The sequence below is a fragment of the Felis catus genome, chromosome B3 (assembly GCF_018350175.1).
Source record: "Felis catus isolate Fca126 chromosome B3, F.catus_Fca126_mat1.0, whole genome shotgun sequence".
Taxonomy (NCBI): Eukaryota; Metazoa; Chordata; class Mammalia; order Carnivora; family Felidae; genus Felis; species Felis catus.
In genome coordinates, this window is record NC_058373.1 from 63,038,038 (window position 1) to 63,050,168 (window position 12,131).

Sequence of the window (12,131 nt, forward strand, 5' to 3'; positions counted from 1 at the left end):
AAATGCTATAAATACCTTTGAAAATAAGATAAAAAGTATAAATTGCAGTCAAAATCAGGGTATATGTTTCTATACTGCTTCGCTCCAAGAGTTCTATGCTTAGCATTTCTACAGGCTGCCAGTGGGTTGGGCCTAAGGCTCATCTCCTCAGCCTTCCATTCACCCCTGTTGTCAGATTTTTGTCTTTGTTCAGTCAACTCTCATTAACTGTAACTTTCTGCAAATGGGGACTCTCATCAGAGGGGAGCCCCTTCAGTTTTCATGTGATTTCTCCCATATAGACCGGCAAGAGCCTGGATCACAGACTGGTGTGAATTGGTACTTTTACAAAATAAGTTGACAAATACTGCTTTATTTTCTAGCTTGGAGCCGTCAAAAACTCAGCTTAATTCTTTTTTGCCTTTATGTCCACAGAAAAGAGACTTTGTAAGTCTTAAGGGCCGTGGTGGGCTGGTAAGTATTTAACAACTGGCTTTGTCTGGAGAAAGCCCTGATTTGTTGTGTTTGCCAGTTTTCATGGCATAGATACTCCCACCGTGGCCACGCTACCAATGACGTGGATAGTTGGGAAGGGATGTATACATTTGGCTCTCCCAAGCTGGGGTCAGGCTCCTGCATGCCACTGTAAATGGAGGATTGAGGGGATGTGCCTTAGGCCTAGCCCGTGGAAGGTTTATGCAGATGCTGAGAGTAGCTCTTTCTAGTATCATTTGTTTACTTTGGACATTTGTTTACTATGTCCATTGCCATGGACAGGCACTGCTTTAGGTATTGGGGATGTAGGAGTGAATCATATGAAGTCTCTGCCCTCAGGGAGCTTACATACCACTGAAAGCTATTCAGAAGTTTCCAATTTCAACCTCTTGGGACCCTAGCATTTCCCCCCTTTGGGGACAATGAGGAAAATAGCGTGAGCTCATTGTAGCTTTCCTGGGTGTGAAGCAGGGATTGTGGAGGAGGCAGAATTGCTCTCTGGATTGTTTCCATCTTGGAGGTGCAGAGGCCCTAAACCGTGCAATGCCAGGAATGTTGGCAGTGTGCCATGAGGGGTAGACATTAAAGAGCAGAGAAGGTAAGGGTCTTACTTGGAGTTCCAGTTCCCTAACTAATCCAGAGGATTAGTCATCAATAGGTGACTATTGATTATAAGCCATTAGTTGCCTCATTAATAGTTAATGATCTGGAAGCTTACTGAGTGGACAAGATTCTGGCAACTGAAAGCATGTCAGAGCATTGCAAAGGTCCACATCCTCAAGAAGGGTAGGAAAGGGGTTGGAGAAGCTACCGATGGCAGAGCTCAGAGACACGGATGGCAGACATGCTTTTTTGAAGGATTTAGGCTTCTTGGTGAAGAACCTCAAATCTTTGCTATCGAGAATCACTGAGCCAGGTGGTGTGATTTGAGGGGGTGAGACTTTCCATTAGGAAGGTAGGTCCTCAAGAAACTCAAAACCTTTAGACAAGCAAAGGTAGGAAGAAAGACAATTTATTCTTGAAAATGATTGTTTGGTGCCGCGTAATTCCTGCTCAGGGTTGCAGGGCTCTCTAGAACCTCTGCCTGTGCTGTTTTTCACCCATTGAGTGAATGGTTTATTCTCACACAGCATCTAATGCTGCTGCTGCCTTACCCAGTATCACCATTCTGGGAGAGGGAGATTGTGGACCGTTTACTTCTCTATGTTTGGCTGGAATATGCATTGCTCCATTCATGCCGAGTCACCTCGATCTTCCTTGGAAGCAAATGCCTACCCATTTCTCATCCTGGTTTGGAATTTAATTCTTGACCGTGCAAGTTTTAGCCACATGAAGAAAACCCAGGCTCCTTTCTAGTACAAGGACCCCTCCCAGCTGCTTTGGAATAACCAGGGTGTTTCCAAGTGTGGGTTTTGGATTACCTATATCACCTTCTGGTGGTTTTTAAAATACTCATTCCTGTAATGTGCACCAACCTATTGAACTAAAGTCTCTGGAGTGGGATTTAGGAATTTGCATTTTGACGAGTTTCTCAGGTGATTTATAGGCACACTAAAGTTTGAGAACCCCTGATTTAGGCTCATAGACTGTTAGGAAATAATTTCTGAGTTCCCCTGGGAGCCAACCTGTGTCCCATTGGAACAAATGCAGCCTGCTTGACCCTGCAGGTCAGCCTGGGAAAGGTCTGGAGCCTTCTTTTTCCTTTGAAGTTAGGATACCCACACAATCTGGTAAGCCAGTGAGGACAAAGCCTCTTCCCAAGAGTCACTGTTATGTGACATGCTGCTATCAGACACAGGTCAATTAGCTTATTACAGCTGAAGTTAAATGTAATTGATTGTTTTGTTTTCAGCAGCTGAAGTTTAATTCTATGATTATGATTATGTTATGAAACCCAGACATTTGCATGGTAGTTGACAAAGAAGGAGGTCAGTATGAATAAACACTTTTTATGCCCTTGACTCTTGCTTTGTCAGTCTAGTATTTACATGCCATATGTGGGTTCTCTCAACTGGTCACGTTGTTTTTTAAAGTTTTTACTTAAATTTCAGTTAGTTAACATACAGTGTAATATTAGTTTCTTTTTCTTTTTCTTTTTGGTGTAATATTAGTTTCAAGTGTACAATACAGTGATTCAGCAGTTCCATACAACACCTGGTGCTCATCACACGTGCCCACTTTAAACCCCATCACCTATTTAACCCATACCTCCAACCCCTCCCATCTGGTAACCATCAGTTTGTTCTCTACAGTTAAGAGTCTGTTTAAAAAAATTTTTTTTAATGTTTATTTATTTTTGAGAGAGAGACAGAGCACACAAGCAGGGGAGGGACAGAGAGAGAGGGAGACACAGAATCTGAAGCAAGCTCCAGGCTCTGAGCTGTCCGCACAGAGTCTGACGTGGGGCTTGAACTCATGAACCATGAGATCACGACCTGAGCTGAAGTTGGATGCGTAACTGACTGAGTCACCCAGGCACCCCAAGAGTCTGTTTTTGATTTGCCTCTTATTCTCTCTCTTTTTTCCCCTTTGTTAATTTGTTTTGTTTCTTAAATTCCACATATGAGTGAGATCATATGATATTTGTCTTTCTCTGACTGACTTATTTCACTTAGCATCATACCCTCTAGTTCTGTCCATGTCATTGCTAAGGGTAAGATTTCATTTTTTATGGCTGAGTAATATTCCATTGTGTGTGTGTGTGTGTGTGTGTGTGTGTGTGTGTGTGTATAAAACCATATTTTTTTTTCTTTTATTAAAATTTTTTTAATGTTTACTTATTTTTGAGAGAGAGAGAATGAGAATGTGAGTGGGGGAGGGGCAGAGAAAGGAAGACACAGAGTCTGAAGCAGGCTCCAGGTTCTGAGCTGTCAGCACAGAGCCTGACATGGGGTTTGAACTCACAAACCACGAGATCATGCTCTGGGCCAAAGTCAGCCGCCCAACCAACTGAACCACCCAGGCGCCCTATATATAACCACATTAAAAAAAAAATTTTTTTTTATGTTTATTTATTTTTGAGACAGAGAGAGACAGAGTGCAAGTGGGGGAGGGGCAGAGAGAGGGAGACACAGAATCTGAGACAGGTTCCAGGCTCTGAGCTGTCAGCACAGAGCCCGATGCGGGGCTCGAACCCACGGACCGCGAGATCATGACCTGAGCTGAAGTCGGACGCCTAACCGACTGAGCCACCCAGGCGCCCCTATATAACCACATTTTTAAAAATCCATTCTTCATGGACACTTGGGCTGTCTCCATATCTTGGATATTGTAGATAATGCTACTATAAACATAAGGGTGCATGTATCCATTTGAATTAGTATTTTTGTATTCTTTGGGTAATTACTTAGTAGTTCAATTGCTGGATTATAGGGTAGTTCTATTTTTAACTTTTTGAGAAACCTCCCTACTGTTTTCCAGAGTGGCTGGACCAGTTTGTCTTCCTACTAACAGTGCAAGAATTTGTGTTCCCACCAACAGTTCCCACATCCTCGCCAAACCCTGTTGTTTCTTGTGTTGATTTTAGCCATTCTGATAGGTGTGAGGTGATATCTCCTTGTAGTTTTGATTTGCATTTCTCTGATGATAACTGATGTTGAGCATGTTTTCATGTGTCTTTGGCCATCTGTATGTGTTCTTTAAAAAAATGTCTGTTCATATTTTCTGCCCATTTTTTAATTGGATTATTTATTTTTTGGGTGTTGAGATTGGTTTTTATAGATTTTGGATACTGACCTTTTATCTGATACGTCATTTTCAAACATCTTCTCCCATTCCATAGGTTGCCTTTTATTAAGTTTTGTTGATTGTTTCCTTTGCTGTGCGGAAGGTTTTATTTTGATGTATCCCAATAGTTTATTTTTGCTTTTGTTTCCCTTGCCTCAGGAGACATATCTAGAAGGAAGTTGCTATAGCTGATGTTAAAGAAATCACTAACTGTGTTTTCTTCTAGGATTTTTATGATTTCAGGTCTCACATTTAGGTCTTTAATCCATTTTGGATTTATTTTTGTGTATGGTGTAAGAAAGTGGTCCAGTTTCATTCTTTTGCGTGTAACTGTCCGGTTTTCCCAGTACTGTGTATTGAAGACATTGTCTTTTTCCCACTGGATATTCTTTATTGCTTTGTCAAAAATTAACTGACCATATAATTGTGGGTTCAATTTTGTGTTTTCTATTCTGTGCCATCGATCTGTGTTTTTGTGCCAGTACCATTTTGTCTTGGTCACTATAGCTTTACAGTATAACTCGAAGTCTGGAATTGTTATGCCTCCAGCTTTGCTTTGCTTTTTCAAGGTTGCTTTGGCTATTTGGGGCCTTTTGTGGTTCCATACAAATTTTTGGATTTTTCATTCTAGCTCTGTGAAAAATGCTATGGGTAGTTTGATAAGGATTGCATTAAATGTATAGACAGCTTTGGACAGTGTAGACATTTTAACAATATTTGTTCTTCCAGTCCATGAGCAGAGAGTGTCTTTCCATTTCTTTTTGTCATTTTCAATTTCTTCTCTTTTTTTAAGTTTAAAAAAAAATTTATTTATTTTTGACAGACAGTGAGACAGAGTGTGAGTGGGGGAGGGGCAGAGAGAGAAGGAGACACAGAATCTGAAGCAGGCTCCAGGCTCTGAGCAACTGTTCAGCAGAGAGCGTGATGTGCGGCTTGAACCCACAAACCGTGAGATCATGACTTGAGCCAAAGTTGGACGCTCAACTGACTGAGCCACCCCGGTGCCCCGATTTTGTTTTCTTTTTTAAAATGTTTATTTACTTTGAGAGAGAGAGCCAGCGAGCAGGGGAGGAGCAGAGAGAGGAGAGAGAGAATCCTAAGCAGGGGAGGAGCTGTCAGTGCAGAGCCGGATGCGAGGCTCCATCTCACAAACCATAAGATCATGACCTGAGCTGAAATCAAGAGTCAGAAGTTCAACCAACTGAGCCACTCGGGCACCCCATCTTCAATTTCTTTCATTAGTATTTTATAGTTTTGAGAGTAGAGTATAGGTCTTTTACTTCTTTGATTAGGTTTATTCCTAGGTATCTTACTGTTTTTGGTGCAGTTGTAAATGGGATTGGTTCCATAATTGCTCTTTCTGATGCTAATTATTGGTGTATAGAAATGCAACAGATTTCTGTATGTTGGTTTTGTATCCTGCAGCTCTACTGAATTCGTTTATCAGTTCTAGCAGTTTTTTGGTGGCATCTTTAGGTCTCTACAAAGTATGGTGTTGTCTGCAAATAGTGAATGTTTTACTTATTCCTTGCTGATTTGGCTGCCTTTTATTTCTTTTTGTTGTCTGATTGCTATTGCTAGGACTTCCAGTACCATGTTATTTAAATAACAGTGGTGAGAGTCGACATCGCTGTCTTATTCCTGACCATAGAAGAAATGCTCTCAGTTTTTCCCCATTTAGGATAATGTTAGCTGTGAGTTTTCCATATGTTGCCTTTATTACGTTGAGGTATGTTCCCTCTACACCAACTGTTTTGAGGGTTTTTATCGTGAATGGATGTTGTACTTTGTCCAGTGCTTTTTTTCCATCTGTTGAAATGATGATATGGTTCTTATCCTTTTTTTAAAAAATTAATGTGGGTTACCATGTTGATTGATTTGCAAATACTGAACTACCCTTGCAACCCAGGTATAAATCCCACCTGATAGTGGTGAATGATTTTTTTTAATGTATTGTTGGATTTGGTTTGCTAATATTTGATTGAGAAGTTTTGCATCTGTGTTCGTCAGGGGTATTTAGCTGTAGCTCTCTTTTTTAGTGGTGTCTTTTTTTTTAATGTTTTTTTTTTTTTTTTTTTTTTTTTTGAGAGAGAGAGAACATGGGAAAGGCAGAGGGAGGGAGGGAAGGAGGGAGAGAGAGAGAGAGAGAGAGAGCGAGAGAGAGAGAGAGCGATCTGAAGCAAGCTCTGTGCCCACAGCAGAGAACCCGATGCCGTGCTTGAACTCATGAATTGCAAGATCAGACCTGAGCCAAAGTTAGATGCTTAACTGACTGAGCCACCCAGGTGCCCCTAGTGGTGTCTTTATCTCATTTCGGTATGAGAGTAGGTCTGGCCTCATAGAATGAATTTGGAAGTTGTCCTTTCTTTCCTGTTTGTTTTTTGGAATAGTTTGAGAAGAATAGGTATTAACTCTTCTTTAAATGTTTGATAGAATTTGCCTATGAAGCCATCTGGTCCTGGACTTTTGTTTGTTGGGATTTTTTTGATTATTGAGCCACTTTCTTTGCAGGTTATAGATTTGTTCAAGTTTGCAATTTCTTCCTGTTTCAGTTTTGGTAGTTTATATGTTTGTAGGAATGTATCCATTTCTCCTAGGTTGTCCAATTTATTGGCATAATATTTCATAATCTGTTATAATTGTTTGTATTTCTGTGGTGTTGGTTGTTATTTCTCCTCTCTCATTTGTGGTTTCATTTATTAAAGTCCTTTCTCTTTTCTTTTTGATAACTCTGGCTAGAAGTTAATTTCAAAGAATCAGCTTCTGGCTTCATTGATCTGTTCTTTTTTTATTTATTTTTTTTCATTTCTATATCATTTATATCTGCTCTAATCTTTTTTAAAAATTTTTTTATGTTTATTTGTTTTTGAGAGAGAGAGAAACAGAGTGTGAGCAGGCGAGGGGCAAAGAGAGGGAGACACAGAATCGAAGCAGGCTCCAGGCTCTGAGCTGTCAGCACAGAGCCTCATGCGGGGCTCAAACCCATGAACTGTGAGATCATGACCTTAACCAAAGTTGGACACTTAACCGACTGAGCCACACAGGTGCCCCAATTTCTGCTCTAATCTTTATTATTTCCTTCCTTCTGTTGGCTTTAGGCTTTGTTTGTTGTTCTTTTTCTAGCTCTTTTAGATGTAAGGTTAGGTTGTTTATTTGAGATTTTTCTTGCTTCTTGAGGTAGACCTGTATTGCTGTAAACTTCCTTCATAGGACTGCTTTTGCTGCATCCCAAAGGTTTTGGACCATTGTGTTTTCATTTTCATTTGTTTCCATGTATTTTTAAAAATTTCTTCTTTGATTTCCTGGTTGACCCATTTGTTGTTTAGTAGCATGTTGTTTAATCTCGGTGTATTTGTGGTGTTTCCACATTTTTTCTTGTGGTTGACTTCTAGTTTCATAGTGTTGTGGTCAGAAAAGGTGCACGGTATGACTTCAGTCTTTTTGTATTTGTTGAGGCCTGTTTCATGACCTAGTATGTGATCTATTCTGGAAAATGTCCTATGTGCACTTGAACAGAATGTGTATTCTGGTATTTTAGGATGGAATGTTCTGAATATATCTGTTATGTCCATCTGGTCCTGTGTGTCATTCAAAGCCATTGTTTCCTTGTTGATTTTCTGTTTAAGTGATCTATTAATTTAAGTGGGGTGTTAAAGTCCTCTATTATTGTTGTATTATTTTCAATGAATTTCTTTATGTTTGTTATTAATTTTTTTTATATATTTGGGTGCTCTCTTGTTGGGTGAATAAATATTTACAGTTGTTATTTATATCTTGTTGGACTGTTTATTTTGTGATTATATAGTGCCCTTTTTCATTTCTTGTTACAATCTTTGTTTTAAAGTCTAGTTTGTAGGATGTAAATATTGCTACTCCAGCTTCCTTTTTTAAAGAAACATTTATTTATTTATTTCTGAGAGAGAGAGAGAGAGAGAGAGAGAGAGAGAGAGAGACAGCAGGGGAGTGACAGAGAGAGAGGGAAATAGAGAATCCCAAACAGGCTCCTTGCTGTCAGCACAGAGCCCGATGCGGGGCTTGAACCCACAAATTGTGAGATCATGACCTGAACCAAAAGCAAGAGTCAGATTCTTAACTCACTGAGCCACCCAGGTGCTCCCCCCCCCCCATCCCCAGCTACTTTGACATCCATTTGTATGATAAATGTTTCTCCATCCTCTCACTTTCAATCTGTAGGTGTCTTTAGGTCTAAAATGAGTCTTCTATAGGAAGCATATAGATGGGTCTTGTTTTTTTATCCATTCTCTCACCGTATGTCTTTTGATTGGAGCATTTAGTTCACTTTACATTCAAAGTAATTATTATTTAAAATTTTTTTTAATGTTTTATTTATTTATTTTTTTGAGACAGAGAGTGTGAGCAGGGGAGGGGCAGAGAGAGAGGGAGACACAGAATCTGAAACAGGCTCCAGGCTCTGAGCCATCAGCACAGAGCCCAGTGCAGGGCTTGAACTCATCAACTGTGAGATCATGACCTGAGCTGAAGTTGGCCAGTTAACCAACTGAGCCACTCAGGTGCCCCACATTCAAAGTAATTATTGATAGATACGTATTTATTGCCATTTTATTACTTATTTTCTTGTTGTTTCTGGAGATTTTCTCTGATCCTTTCTTGTCTTTGTCACTTTTAGTCTCTCCTTTCCACTCAGCGAATCCTCTTTTATGTTTCTTGCAGGGCTGGCTTAGTGGTCATGAACTCTTTTAGTTTTTGTTTCTCTGGGAAACTCTTTATCGCTCCTTCTTTTCTGAATGATAGCCTTGCTGGATAGAGTATTCTTGGCGTCAGACTTTTATCATTCAGCAAGTTGAATATATCATGCCACTCCCTTCTGGCTTGCTAAGTTTCTGTTGAGAAATCTCCAGCTAGCCTTATAGGTTTTCCATTGTAAGTTAAAGACTTCTTTTGTGTTGCTGCTTTTAACATTTTTTTCCTTATCACTGTATTTTACAGATTTAATTACAGTGTGCTTGGGTGTTGACCTGCGTTGTTGATTTTAATGGGAGTTCTCTGTGCCTTCCTGATCCAGATGTCTGTTTCCTTCTCCAGATTAGCAAATTTTTTTGCTATTATTTCTTGAAATAAATTTTCCGCCCCCTTTTCTCTCTCTTCTTCTTCTTGGACTCCTATAATACGAACGTTATTGTGTTTGATGGAGCCACTGAGTTCTCTAAGTCTATTCTTGTGTTGTAGGACTCTTCTTTCTCTCTTTTGTTCAACTTCATTACTTTCCATTACTTTGTCTTCTAGGTCACTAATTCATTCTCTATTTCTTCCCAACCTGCTGTTCATTGCATCAAGCCTGTTTCGAATCTCATTTAGTGAACTTGTCATCTCTGATATTTTAACACTTTCACCTCTGGTCTTGCTGATGTCTTCTATTGTTTCTCAAGTCCAGTGATGTCCTTATGATTGTTGCTTTAAATTCTCCGTCAACCATGTTATTTATATCTGTTTCACTTAGATCTCTGGCTGTGGCCTTATCTTTTTCTTTTATTTAGGATAAATTCCTCCATGTTTGCATGTTGTCTAAGTCTCTGCCTTCTTCTGTGTTAGAAAATCTAGTTATGTCTCCTGCCCCTGAAAGTGATGGTCTTAGGAAGAAGATGACATGTAGTGCCCAGGGCCTGGTGCTTCAGGGAGTGTCTCTGTTGTGTGCTGCATGCACTCTGCTGTTGTGCTTGGCTGCTCTATACTTCAGGCCAGTCATCTGTAGAGGCTCTCCTTGCCTGCAGAGGGTAGTATTTGGTCCTTTACCTGAAAGTGACGAGTTTTAACTAGGTGTGCTCTGCTCTGGCCTGCTTGTGAAATGAGATCTGACACCACCTCTCTCAGAACTGAGGCCCTGCAGAACTCTGGTTAGGAGATGTGGTGTGGGCAGGGGTTTGTGCCGGTCTCCTGGGGAGGGGCCCCTCACGCTGGGACTGAGGCAAACACAACTGAGAAGGGCAGTCTCATCAAAGCGCAAGGTGGTGGGGCGTGATGTGTGCAAGATGGGCAGCTAGTGTCAGTGCTGCTTCCCACAGGTGGCCCTGTGTTTATGCTGAGGGGCAAGGCCCTGGCCACCTCCTTTGTTCTCAGAGAGATGTCTTCATGAACACTGTCTCTCACGGACACACTCCAAGAAGAGTTAATAATCTCCCCACTGTGTGCCCCAGGTGGTTTTCAGATTGCTGTTGCTTTGCTGTCTGTCCCTGGGTTGTTCCCTTGCCTTCTCTCCAGGAGCAGCACAGTGCCCTTTGGACTCTATTCTAGCCAAGCCTGCTGACTTTTAAAATTCCAGGCCTTAAGCCCCAGGGTTGCAAGAACTGGTTGCAAGAACTCAGAAAATTCAGCCTCTCTTGTTTTTTAAGCCAATGGCTTTAGGAAGTATTCTCCTTGTGCATTCCTCTGTGTGCTCCTTTCTCTCTCTTGCCCTTCTCCGCAACCTTGGCTCCCTCCCCTCCACAGCATCCCGCCATCCATTTCTCCCCTAAACCACATCTCTGTACCTTCCACCTTCTTTGATGTGGCCTCTTCTCTCCCTTTAGTTGTGGAGTTTGTTCTGTCAGTCTTTACGTTGATTTTTGGAGTATTTATTTTTTTACTTTCGAGGGTATTTAGGATGATTTGAGACTTATCTAGTTGTATGCATGGGATGAGGTGAGCCTAAGGTCCTCCTACTCCGCTGCAATATTCCTTTCCGGTCAACTCAGTCCCATTTAAAAAATCAGTCAGCCCCTATGCTTAGATGTTTCTGACTGTTTGGCCCACTGCTGAGGGAAATATAACATGGGTATCTTTAATCCAGTACAATGCTGTCTTTTTATAGATGTAAACATCAAGATGGGGGGATGAAGTGACTTCTTCAGGCATCTTGGGCTGCAGTTAGCCCCCAGGTCTTGCCACTTCTAGGTGGCTGCCTCCCAGCAGGAGGGAAGTGTTCCTCTGCTGACTTTCACAGATCTTAGCAGACAAAAATCCAATATTCCCATTTCTAAAGACATGTTGTTTAGCGTTCCCCTGTGAAATCAGGGAAATTGCAGTGAATTGTTTCTTCAGTCTGAGATTTGGAGAAGTTGTGTCTTCCTTTCTCTGTCTTGTCCTATGTCACTGGGTATTCACCTTCTAGAGGAGAGGGACAGTGCTTGGCTTAAATAACCTAGGTCAGGGGACTGCCCTCTGTGCCTGTGAGGCCAGTGTGTTATAATTATCAAGTTGTGTGATAATTATGCCACAGTTAATTAATTGGAAGACTTGTCTCTAATTTACTTTGGGAACCTCTAGGTGCTAATGGGCTGAAGCAGCTGTCTACAAGCAAGGATGGCTTTGTTTTTATATTCCTCCTTCTTACCTGATTTGTTTTGGAGACTGTCCTGGTTTTTAAAAAGAGCGCAAACACATTTCTTGTGGAATCAGCAGGAAAAACATCAACAAACAACAATGCTAGAGTGTTCGCTTGATTCCTTCAGAGGATGATGATGAGTCAGTGACTCTTTGTCTTTTTTTCAAAGGCTCTTTGTGATTGTGTTTTTTAAGGTGTGGTAAATCCTTTTAGGAGAGCAGGGTAACATAAGTCGGTCATGATGAGTACGTTTGACAGTAAGGTTTCAGGAACTTAGAACAATTTCTTGGAGGAAAAACCCCGAACTTAGTAGACAGTTTCACATTTGAGTCCATGGCTTTTGGCTTTTGAAACGTGAGCAAACACCTAAAATATCCTTGACTTTTCGCAACCGGTGCTTATTCCCTGCTCGGTATCTATCCTATTATTCCTTACTTAAAGGACCCTGGTTTTGTTTAGTGCAACACCATGCCCAGATAAAAATACCTTCTAGACTTCCTTGCAGGTAGGCTAGGGGTGCCAATGTCACCTGGGTCTGACCAGTAAGTAGTGAGTGAAAGTTTACTGAGTAGAACTCAGGAATGCCATTTTT

At 41.0% G+C, this 12,131-nt stretch overlaps 1 protein-coding gene across 1 annotated transcript in view; it reads left to right on the forward strand.

Moving 5' to 3' along the window:
• GPR176 (G protein-coupled receptor 176) overlaps positions 1-12,131 on the forward strand; it is a 126,444-nt gene that overhangs the window by 27,971 nt on the left and 86,342 nt on the right. The window lies entirely within an intron of this gene.